Below are 13,095 nucleotides of genomic sequence, written 5' to 3' on the forward strand. Positions count from 1 at the left end.
TCAGACACTGACCACACTTTAGCTAGTTAGCATTTGAACTGTATGAAAGGGTAAATTAATGCATCCATCCCATAGTCTAAGCGTTTTAGACTTTAGCTAGCTAGTTAGCATAACAACTGTATGAAAGGGTAAATTAATGCATCCATCCCATAATCTAAGTGTTTTAGACTTTAGCTAGCTAGTTAGCATAACAACTGTATGAAAGGGTACATTAATGCATCCATCCCATAATCTAAGCGTTTTAGACTTTAGCTAGTTAGCAGAGCAGTAGATGAAAACATAACGTTGTATTCCTTAGCCTAGATAACTGTTTGTACAGTATGTTGACTTGGGCATCTACTTCAGACCTCATTGATTTGGTCAAGGATGTGCATAAGAGCCTTGAAAAGGGGAGAAGACCACTATCAGTCTGGCCATGTGGAGAAGACCACTATCAGTCTGGCCATGTGGATAAGACCACTATCAGTCTGGCCATGTAGAGAAGATTACACCTGTGTAATGATCATGATGTTATTGTCCCCAGCGGAAGGTGCACCTGTGTAATGATCATGCTGTTATTGTCCCCAGCAGAAGGTGCACCTGTGTAATGATCATGCTGTTATTGTCCCCAGCAGAAGGTGCACCTGTGTAATGATCATGCTGTTATTGTCCCCAGCGGAAGGTGCACCTGTGTAATGATCATGCTGTTTAATCAGTTTATTGATATACCACACCTGTCAGATGGATGGATAATCTTGACAAATGAGAAATAGTCACTAACAGGTGATGGAAACAAATTTGTGCACAATTTTTTTTTGAGAAATATGGAACATTTCTGGAATATATATTTTTTCAGCTCATGAAACATTGGACCAACACTTAACATATTTTCTGTTCAGTATAGTTTATGACAAGAGACAAAATCTTCAAAGGAACAGTATTTATTTATTCTGAGTGGTACATGCCCTCACACAGTCTGGATCTGTAGGCTCCTTCCCACTATTATGATTGATATGGCAAGTGGTAAAAAATCCAAAGTTATGAATTAAAAGTTTATGGGAAACAAACTGTCTATAATGTGGGGGACAGATGACAAAGAGGAGGGGATCCTGGGTGCCCTTCACCAGGCGGTCTGGGGTCCTGGGTGAAATTCACCAGACGGTCTGGGATCCTGGGTGAAATTCACCAGACGGTCCGGGATCCTGGGTGCCCCTCACCAGACGGTCTGGGTGCCTCACCGGACGGTCTGGGATCCTGGGTGCCTCACCGAACGGTCTGGGATCCTGGGTGCCCCTCACCGAACGGTCTGGGATCCTGGGTGCTTCAGCGGACGGTCCGGGATCCTGGGTGCCTCAACGGATGGTCTGGGATCCTGGGTGCCCCTCATCGAACGGTCTGGGATCCTGGGTGCCTCACCGGATGGTCTGGGATCCTGGGTGCCTCACCGGATGGTCTGGGATCCTGGGTGCCCCTCACCGAACGGTCTGGGATCCTGGGTGCCTCAACGGATGGTCTGGGATCCTGGGTGCCCCTCACCAAACGGTCTGGGATCCTGGGTGCCTCACCGGATGGTCTGGGATCCTGGGTGCCCCTCACCAGATGGTCTGGGATCCTGGGTGCCTCACCGGATGGTCTGGGATCCTGGGTGCCTCACCGGATGGTCTGGGATCCTGGGTGCCCCTCACCCAGACGGTCTGGGATCCTGGGTGCCCCTCACCAAACGGTCTGGGATCCTGGGTGCCTCACCGGATGGTCTGGGATCCTGGGTGCCCCTCACCAGACGGTCTGGGATCCTGGGTGCCCCTCACCAAACGGTCTGGGATCCTGGGTGCCCCTCACCAGACGGTCTGGGATCCTGGGTGCCCTCACCGAACGGTCTGGGATCCTGGGTGCCTCACCGGATGGTCTGGGATCCTGGGTGCCCCTCACCGAACGGTCTGGGATCCTGGGTGCCTCACCGGATGGTCTGGGATCCTGGGTGCCCCTCACCGAACGGTCTGGGATCCTGGGTGCCTCACCGGATGGTCTGGGATCCTGGGTGCCTCACCGGATGGTCTGGGATCCTGGGTGCCCCTCACCGAACGGTCTGGGATCCTGGGTGCCTCAACGGATGGTCTGGGATCCTGCCCCTCACCAAATGGGATCCTGGGTGGGATGGTCTGGGATCCTGGGTGCCCCTCACCAGATGGTCTGGGATCCTGGGTGCCTCACCGGATGGTCTGGGATCCTGGGTGCCTCACCGGATGGTCTGGGATCCTGGGTGCCCCTCACCAGACGGTCTGGGATCCTGGGTGCCCCTCACCAAACGGTCTGGGATCCTGGGTGCCTCACCGGATGGTCTGGGATCCTGGGTGCCCCTCACCAGACGGTCTGGGATCCTGGGTGCCCTCACCAAACGGTCTGGGATCCTGGGTGCCCCTCACCAGACGGTCTGGGATCCTGGGTGCCCCTCACCGAACGGTCTGGGATCCTGGGTGCCTCACCGGATGGTCTGGGATCCTGGGTGCCCCTCACCGAACGGTCTGGGATCCTGGGTGCCTCACCGGATGGTCTGGGATCCTGGGTGCCCCTCACCGAACGGTCTGGGATCCTGGGTGCCCCTCACCAAACGGTCTGGGATCCTGGGTGCCCCTCACCAAACGGTCTGGGATCCTGGGTGCCTCACCGGATGGTCTGGGATCCTGGGTGCCCCTCACCAGATGGTCTGGGATCCTGGGTGCCTCACCGGATGGTCTGGGATCCTGGGTGCCCCTCACCAAACGGTCTGGGATCTGGGATCCTGGGTGCCTCACCGGATGGTCTGGTGGTGGAGGTCAAGTGTTCCTATGGTGCCTAAAAGGGACCTGACCATTGAAGAGGAGGTCGAATGATTTCTATATCCAAGCGGAGGGAAGGTCTTACTGCCTCTGTGACGACCATCCTTCCTGGCACCAGGTCCAAGTCCAAGGTCAGTTCCACATCACCGGAAGGGACACCTGCTTCTTCGTTATCGTGGACCACCACAGCCTCCCGTCCAGCGTGACGACCTCTGGCACACTCATATTGCTGGACTAGAGAAGTGTTTCAAGGACCACATGCTCCCAAAGGCAGCACTGCAACAGTGAACTGTAGATTTATTGTAAATAGGTTTTACAACAGTGAACTGTAGATTTATTGTAAATAGGTTTTACAACAGTGAACTGTAGATTTATTGTAAATAGGTCTTACAACAGTGAACTGTAGATTTATTGTAAATAGGTTTTACAACAGTGAACTGTAGATTTATTGTAAATAGGTTTTACAACAGTGAACTGTAGATTTATTTAAATAGGTTTTACAACAGTGAACTGTAGATTTATTGTAAATAGGTCTTACAACAGTGAACTGTAGATTTATTGTAAATAGGTCTTACAACAGTGAACTGTAGATTTATTGTAAATAGGTCTTACAACAGTGAACTGTAGATTTATTGTAAATAGGTCTTACAACAGTGAACTGTAGATTTATTGTAAATAGGTTTTACAACAGTGAACTGTAGATTTATTGTAAATAGGTTTTACAACAGTGAACTGTAGATTTATTGTAAATAGGTTTTACAACAGTGAACTGTAGATTTATTGTAAATAGGTTTTACAACAGTGAACTGTAGATTTATTGTAAATAGGTTTTACAACAGTGAACTGTAGATTTATTGTAAATAGGTTTTACAACAGTGAACTGTAGATTTATTGTAAATAGGTTTTACAACAGTGAACTGTAGATTTATTGTAAATGGTTTTTAAACACTGTCACTGGATCATCATTCTCGTCACGGGCCTCGTCATCCTGTCAGTACCTGCTTTCAGGGAAGACGATGGTCCAAAAATATTCCACATAGTTCATACACACACGAGACTCCCAGAATAATTTATATTACACACACTAGACTCCCAGAATAATGTATATTACACACACTAGACTCCCAGAATAATGTATATTACACACACTAGACTCCCAGAATAATGTATATTACACACACTAGACTCCCAGAATAATGTATATTACACTCACTAGACTCCCAGAATAATGTATATTACACACATGAGACTCCCAGAATAATGTATATTACACACATGAGACTCCCAGAATAATTTATATTACACACACTAGACTCCCAGAATAATTTATATTACACACACTAGACTCCCAGAATAATGTATATTACACACACTAGACTCCCAGAATAATTTATATTACACACACTAGACTCCCAGAATAATTTATATTACACACACTAGACTCCCAGAATAATGTATATTACACACACTAGACTCCCAGAATAACCAAGGTACCTAACTAACTAGCCAACCAAGGTACCTAACTAACTAGCCAACCAAGGTACCTAACTAACTAGCCAACCAAGGTACCTAACTAACTAGCCAACCAAGGTACCTAACTTACTAGCCAACCAAGGTACCTAACTTACTAGCCAACCAAGGTACCTAACTAACTAGCCAACCTTAGCTAATGTAGCCAACTAGCCAACCAAGGTACCTAACTAACTAGCCAACCAAGGTACCTAACTAACTAGCCAACCAAGGTACCTAACTAACTAGCCAACCAAGGTACCTAACTAACTAGCCAACCTTAGCTAATGTAGCCAACTAGCCAACCAAGGTACCTAACTAACTAGCCAACCAAGGTACCTAACTAACTAGCCAACCAAGGTACCTAACTAACTAGCCAACCAAGGTACCTAACTTACTAGCCAACCAAGGTACCTAACTTACTAGCCAACCAAGGTACCTAACTTACTAGCCAACCAAGGTACCTAACTAACTAGCCAACCTTAGCTAATGTAGCCAACTAGCCAACCAAGGTACCTAACTAACTAGCCAACCAAGGTACCTAACTAACTAGCCAACCTTAGCTAATGTAGCCAACTAGCCAACCAAGGTACCTAACTAACTAGCCAACCAAGGTACCTAACTAACTAGCCAACCAAGGTACCTAACTAACTAGCCAACCAAGGTACCTAACTAACTAGCCAACCAAGGTACCTAACTAACTAGCCAACCAAGGTACCTAACTAACTAGCCAACCTTAACTAATGTAGCCAACTAGCCAACCAAGGTACCTAACTAACTAGCCAACCAAGGTACCTAACTAACTAGCCAACCAAGGTACCTAACTAACTAGCCAACCAAGGTACCTAACTAACTAGCCAACCTTAGCTAATGTAGCCAACTAGCCAACCAAGGTACCTAACTAACTAGCCAACCAAGGTACCTAACTAACTAGCCAACCAAGGTACCTAACTAACTAGCCAACCAAGGTACCTAACTAACTAGCCAACCAAGGTACCTAACTAACTAGCCAACCAAGGTACCTAACTAACTAGCCAACCAAGGTACCTAACTAACTAGCCAACCAAGGTACCTAACTTACTAGCCAACCAAGGTACCTAACTAACTAGCCAACCTTAGCTAATGTAGCCAACTAGCCAACCATGGTATCTATAACTAGCTAGCCAACCATGGTACCTAACCCACCAGGCAATATTTAGCTAAGCTAGTTAGTTAACATTAGCTTACCGTTCGTGCAGTCAAACCTTTTCTAAGCGGCGACACGCTAGCTAACCAACTGTCATTGCCATGGTTCCCGGACTAACGTAAAGCGGGCGTGTCTGACTCCACACAGAACAGCGGCGACACGCTAGCTAACCAACTGTCATTGCCATGGTTAACCGGGCGGACTAACGCTAAAGCGGGCGTGTCTGACTCCACACAGAACAGCGGCGACACGCTAGCTAACCAACTGTCATTGCCATGGTTCCCGGACTAACGTAAAGCGGGCGTGTCTGACTCCACACAGAACAGTGGTGTCACTGCAGCTGGAACAACGTCCCCTCTATCTGCTCTACTGTAACGACCCTGGGGGGTCTCTCTCTCCCTCTCCACCCTGGGGGGTCTCTCTCTCTCTCTCCACCCTGGGGGGGGGTTGGGGTTATAAGAGCGGATATCGACTGTGCCGCTTATAGCGCGCGCTGGACTTTCGGCCAAGAAAGGTCGAGGGTTCGAGTCCTGCTTCCCTGCCTGTTTCATTACACTGGTGTCAGAAGTGTGATCGGACCCTTGCAGCCACGACAGTGCGCGTGCTTGGCCGGTGAGAGTGTGTGTGTGTGCGCGCGCGCGCGCGTTCCTGTAAAAAGACGTAGGGTTCGCAAGCCAGCGCGAGGACGCGCTCTATGAAAAAGGAGGGATGAGTGTAACGACCCCTGGGGTTTAATTAATAAGGGCCAGAAGGTCCACGGTTCGAGACCTGCATCATTACAATACGAACGGTGAGTCAGCATTAACCAGCTAGATAAATATCCCTTCCCTGGTGGGCTACTGGTAGCTAGCATGTCACCACATTAAAAGTTACACAAATTACTTTTATTATTTTATGTATAAAATGCACATGTGTACTTATTGGGTCATTTGTAAAAATAATAAACAAAAATACACATGAGAAATACACAATGTCAATTACTTACACGAGTAAAGAAAAGAGGCTATAATATGTACTTGCTAGGAGGTTACTTGATACTTGTTGATGAGAGTTTGCATGGAGAAATGTGTCTTGAGGGAAATGCTTGTGACAGGATGTGTAGTTCTGAATGATAGCCACATTAGCGGCTAGTTAGCGTTTCATTTTTTGGGAGGTAAATACAGGTGAATATATTGATAAAAGGTCATTTGTCCGAGAGAGATTTCTATGGTTATCAAAACGTCAAGCCAGGGTAAGACTACATGAAACACAGACCTGGAATGAAGTATTTAAAAACATCTCAGGTGAAGAAATTATGAGTGTAAAAAAACAAACAATTGGAACCATTTCCTGGTTTTACCCGCTAGGTTTTATGGGTATTATGACCCATACTGTACTCTATAGTCTGATTATGAAGATGTACACAGGTGAAGACCAATGATGTAGATAAACCCTAGATGACTGACAGGGGGCGCTGTGTTGAAGCCACTACTCAACCATCTAAATACACTAGATGACTGACAGGGGGCGCTGTGTTGAACCCACCACTCAGCCATCTAAATACACTAGATGACTGATAGGGGGTGCTGTAGTGAAGCCACCACTCAACCATCTAAATACACTAGATGACTGACAGGGGGCGCTGTGTTGAACCCACCACTCAGCCATCTTGGTACTACCCCTCCTCTACTGTGGGGTTCTGTTACTACATTTATTATGTCTACCCCTCTACTGTGGGGTTCTGTTACTACATTTATTATGTCTACACCTCTACTGTGGGGTTCTGTTACTACATTTATTATGTCTACACCTCTACTGTGGGGTTCTGTTACTACATTTATTATGTCTACACCTCTACTGTGGGGTTCTGTTACTACATTTATTATGTCTACACCTCTACTGTGGGGTTCTGTTACTACATTTATTATGTCTACACCCTCTACTGTGGGGTTCTGTTACTACATTTATTATGTCTACACCTCTACTGTGGGGTTCTGTTACTACATTTATTATGTCTAGCCCCCTCTACTGTGGGGTTCTGTTACTACATTTATTATGTCTACACCTCTACTGTGGGGTTCTGTTACTACATTTATTATGTCTACACCTCTACTGTGGGGTTCTGTTACTACATTTATTATGTCTACACCTCTACTGTGGGGTTCTGTTACTACATTTATTATGTCTACACCTCTACTGTGGGGTTCTGTTACTACATTTATTATGTCTACACCTCTACTGTGGGGTTCTGTTACTACTAAATACACTAGATGACTGATAGGGGGTGCTGTAGTGAACCCACCACTCAGCCATCTAAATACACTAGATGACTGATAGGGGGTGCTGTAGTGAATCAAATCAAATCAAATCAAATTTTATTTGTCACATACAGATGACAGATAGGGGTGCTGTAGTGTAGCGAAATCAGCCATCTAAATACACTTGTGACTTCTAGTTCCGACAATGCAGTAATAACTGAGCAAGGGGTCTAACTAACAATTCCAAAAAAAACTACTGTCTTATACACAGTGTAAGGGGATAAAGAATATGTACATAAGGATATATGAATGAGTGATGGTACAGAGCAGCATAGGCTAAGATACAGTAGATGATATCGAGTACAGTATATACATATGAGACCATCTAAAACCAAGTGGCATAGTTAAAGTGGCTAGTGATGACATGTATTACACCAGGATGCCATCTAAATGATATAGATGACAGTATCAACGTATGCATGTGAGATGAACAATGTAGGGTAAGTAACATTATATAAGGTAGCATTGTTTAAAGTGGCTAGTGATATATTTACATAATTTCCCATCAATTCCCATGATTAAAGTGGCTGGAAAGTCAGTGTCATTGACAGTGTGTTGGCAGTGACTCAATGTTAGTGGTGGCTGTTTAACAGTCTGATGGCCTTGAGATAGAAGCTGTTTTCAGTCTCTCGGTCCCATCTAAATACACCTGTACTGACCTGACTGATGACAGCGGGGTGAACAGGGTGCTGTGGTTGATGTCCTTGATGATCTTTATGGCCTTCCAGCCAGGTGTCCTGGAGGGCAGGTAGTTTGCCCCGGTGATGCGTTGTGCAGACCTCACTAGATGACTTACGGTTGAGTGCGGTGCAGTTGCCACCACTCAGCCATCTAAATACACTAGATGACGGTGAAGAAGCCACCACTCAGCCATCTAAATACACTAGATGACTGATAGGTAGTGAAGCCACCACTCAGCCATCTAAATACACTAGATGACTGATAGGGGGTGCTGTAGTGAAGTAGTGAAGCCACCACTCAGCCATCTAAATACACTAGATGACTGATAGGGGGTGCTGTAGTGAAGCCACCACTCAACCATCTAAATACTACCACTCAGCCATCTAAATACACTAGATGACTGATAGGGGTGCTGTAGTGAAGTTTCCACTCAAGCCATCTAAATACACTAGATGACTGATAGGGGGTGCTGTAGTGAAGCCACCACTCAGCCATCTAAATCTAAATACACTCAGACTGAGGGGTGCTGATAGGCCATCTAAATACACTAGATGACTGATAGGGGGTGCTGTAGTGAAGCCACCACTCAACCATCTAAATACACTAGATGAGATGACTGCCATCTAAATACACTAGATGACTGATAGGGGTGCTGTAGTGAAGCCAGCCACTACACAACCATCTAAATACACTCAGATGACTGATAGGGGTGAAGCCACCACTCAGCCATCTAAATGTAGTGAAGCCACCACTCAGCCATCTAAATACACTAGATGACTGATAGGGGTGCTGTAGTGAAGCCACCACTCAGCCATCTAAATACACTAGATGACTGAAGGGGGGGCTGCTGTAGTGAACCACTCAGCCATCTAAATACACTAGATGACTGATAGGGGTGCTGTAGTGAAGCCACCACTCAGCCATCTAAATACACTAGATGACTGATAGGGGGTGCTGTAGTGAAGCCACCACTCAGCCATCTAAATACACTAGATGACTGATGACTGATAGGGGGTGCTGTAGTGAAGCCACCACTCAGCCATCTAAATACACTAGATGACTGATAGGGGTGCTGTAGTGAAGCCATCTAAATACACTAGATGACTGATAGGGGTGCTGTAGTGAAGCCACCACTCAGCCATCTAAATACACTAGATGACTGATAGGGGTGCTGTAGTGAGATGACCACCACTCAGCCATCTAAATACACTAGATGACTGATAGGGGTGCTGTAGTGCCACCACTCAACCATCTAAATACACTAGATGACTGAACCCACCACTCAGCCATCTAAATACACTAGCCACCACTCAGCCATCTAAATACATGACTGATAGGGGGCTGTAGTGAAGCCACCTGTAGATGACTGATAGGGGTGCTGTAGTGAAGCCACCACTCAGCCTCCATCTAAATACACTAGATGACACTGTAGTGAAGCCAGCCATCTAAATACACTAGATGACTGACTGATAGATGACTGATAGGGGTGCTGTAGCCACCACTGCCATCTAAATACACTAGATGACCAGCCACCAACCATCTAAATACACTAGATGACTGATAGGGGGCTGTAGTGCTCAGCCATCTAAATACACTAGATGACTGAAGCCACCACTCAACCATCTAAATACACTAGATGACTGATAGGGGGCACTAGATGCTGATAGGGGTGCTGTAGTGAAGCCACCACTCAGCCTCCATCTTGGTATTCCACTGGAAGCTAAAAGAAATTAATGTATTAATGTCTACATTCGCTTTTGACACGTTTATTCTGCAGATACCTTTATGGATACGTTTAAATTATATTATGATAAACATTAAAATAACAAATATATTTATATATATATATATAGTATTTAAGCATTTTCCTGTAAGTATCAGAGTATATAATTATGTCCTTGAAAAATGTAATTCCATTCATTCCTATGGAGGACTGCTCCTACCGGGAGTTCCTGATATATGGCCGACCGGTGACGTGAAGCCACTCAGGTTGCAAATACATAGCGTCAGCTAGGGTTTATATATACATCATTGGTGAAGACAGGTGTTTGTTGCACGTGCTCTTCTGTTATCAATGCCCCTGCGCTGTCAAGGCCAAGGTTCAAAGTTCAACATCCTGCCCTCTGGTAGGGCGTGGCCACACCCATGCCCCTGTGTGATTGGTTGACAGGGGTGTAAAGAGGATAGGGGTGGGGCAGGGCAATCTGGGATACGTTACCTTGAAGTTACCAACATAGGTTAGATAGCTACTGCAGCAGACAACTCCTCTCTCTGTCTGTCTCTTTATCTATCTAACATAATTTCTTCTCTGTTCCCTTCTCTCTCTCTCTCTCTGTCTGTCTCTCTCTCTGTCTCTGTCTCTCTCTCTCTGTCTCTCTCCTTCTCTCTCTCTCGGTGAGGAGGATGTCTAAGCCCCAGAATGGTGAGCCAGGCAGCCCAGCAGGAGCCCCAGCAGCAGATGATCCAGAGGTGATGTTCCAGGTGCCTGGTCCAACCGTCTCCTTCTCCAGACTACACTACTCTGTCATGGAGAGCAATGGACTCTGCCACAAGACAGGACCTGAGAAACACATCCTCAAAGACGTCAGGTAGGGGAATGGGTACCGGGGAGTTCCAATATGGGGGGGGACATCAGGTAGGGGAATGGGTGGGGGAGACATCAGGTAGGGGAATGGGTGGGGGGGGACATCAGGTAGGGGAATGGGTGGGGGGGGACATCAGGTAGGGGAATGGGTGGGGGGAGACATCAGGTAGGGGAATGGGTGGTCTGTCTCTCTCTCTGGGGGAGACATCAGGTAGGGGAATGGGTGGTGGCCAGGGGGACATCAGGTAGGGTGATGTTCCAGGGTGGGGGGAATGGGTGGGGGGACATCAGGTAGGGGAATGGGTGGGGGGGGAGACATCAGGTAGGGAATGGGTGGGGGGAGACATCAGGTAGGGGAATGGGTGGGGGGAGACATCAGGTAGGGGAATGGGTGGGGGGAGACATCAGGTAGGGGAATGGGTGGGGGGAGACATCAGGTAGGGGATTTGGGTGGGGGGGAGACATCAGGTAGGGGATTTGGGTCAGGTAGGGGGGGGGACATCAGGTAGGGAATGGGTGGGGGGGGAGACATCAGGTAGGGGAATGTGGGGACATCAGGGGGGAGACATCAGGTAGAATGGGTGGGGGGGACATCAGGTAGGGGGGGTGGGAGACATCAGGTAGGGGTGGGGGGGGAGGGGTGGGGGAGACATCAGGTAGGGGGAGTGGTAGGGGGGGGGGAGACATCAGGTAGGGGAGTGGGTGGGGGGGAGACATCAGGTAGGGGAGTGGGGGGGGGAGACATCAGGTAGGGGTGTGGTGGGGGGGGAGACATCAGGTAGGGGTGTGGTGGGGGGGACATCAGGTAGGGGTGAATGGTGGGGGGGACATCAGGTAGGGGGTGGGGGGAGACATCAGGTAGGGGGTGTAGGGGTGGGGGGGAGACATCAGGTAGGGGTGTGGGGTGAGGGGGAGACATCAGGTAGGGGTGTGGTGATGGGGGGAGACATCAGGTAGGGGTGTGGGGGAGACATCAGGTAGGGGGTGGGTGGGGGGGACATCAGGTAGGGGTGTGGGGGGGGAGACATCAGGTAGGGGTGTGGGGTGGGGGAGACATCAGGTAGGGGTGTGGGGGGGGGCATCAGGTAGGGGGGGGTGGGGAGAGACATCAGGTAGTGGGGGGTGAGAGACATCAGGTAGGGGGGGGTGGGAGACATCAGGTGAGGGGGGTCAGGTAGGGGGTGTGGGGGGAGACATCAGGTAGGGGTGTGGGGGCATCAGGTAGGGGGGGGTGAGAGACATCAGGTAGTGTGGGGGTGAGAGACATCAGGTAGGGGGTGAGAGACATCAGGTAGGGGGTGTCTTCAGGTCCTAGATCAGTGGTTAGTATCTACAGTGTCTTCATGTCCTAGATCAGTGGTTCGTAACACAGTGTCTTCAGGTCCTAGTATTGATGTTGTCGTGATGTTGTAGTGACTGGATGTAGTGATGTTGTAGTGACTGGATGTAGTGATGATGTAGTGACTGGATGTAGTGATGATGTAGTGACTGGATGTAGTGATGTTGTAGTGACTGGATGTAGTGATGTTGTAGTGACTGGATGTAGTGATGTTGTGGTGATGTTGTAGTGATGTTGTAGTGATGTTGTAGTGACTGGATGTAGTGATGATGTAGTGATGTTGTAGTGATGTTGTAGTGACTGGATGTAGTGATGTTGTAGTGACTGGATGTAGTGACTGGATGTAGTGATGTTGTGATGATGTAGTGATGTTGTGGTGATGTTGTAGTGATGTTGTAGTGATGTTGTAGTGACTGGATGTAGTGATGATGTAGTGATGTTGTAGTGATGTTGTAGTGACTGGATTTAGTGATGTTGTAGTGACTAGATGTAGTGATGTTGTATTGATGTTGTAGTGACTGGATGTAGTGACTGGATGTAGTGATGATGTATTGATGTTGCAGTGATGTTGTAGTGTCTGGGTGTAGTGATGTTGTAGTGATGTTGTCGTGACTGGATGTAGTGATGTTGTCGTGATGGTGTAGTGACTGAATGTATTGATGTTGTAGTGACTGGATGTAGTGATGTTGTAGTGACTGGATGTA

General features: G+C 47.6%; 1 pseudogene; it reads left to right on the plus strand.

The window, feature by feature from the left end:
- Positions 1 to 10,777: 10,777 nt before the first annotated feature.
- Positions 10,778 to 13,095, plus strand: part of LOC121845898 — a 49,206-nt pseudogene continuing 46,888 nt past the window's right edge.

Source organism: Oncorhynchus tshawytscha, unplaced genomic scaffold (assembly GCF_018296145.1).
Source record: "Oncorhynchus tshawytscha isolate Ot180627B unplaced genomic scaffold, Otsh_v2.0 Un_contig_1282_pilon_pilon, whole genome shotgun sequence".
In the NCBI taxonomy this organism is placed as follows: Eukaryota; Metazoa; Chordata; class Actinopteri; order Salmoniformes; family Salmonidae; genus Oncorhynchus; species Oncorhynchus tshawytscha.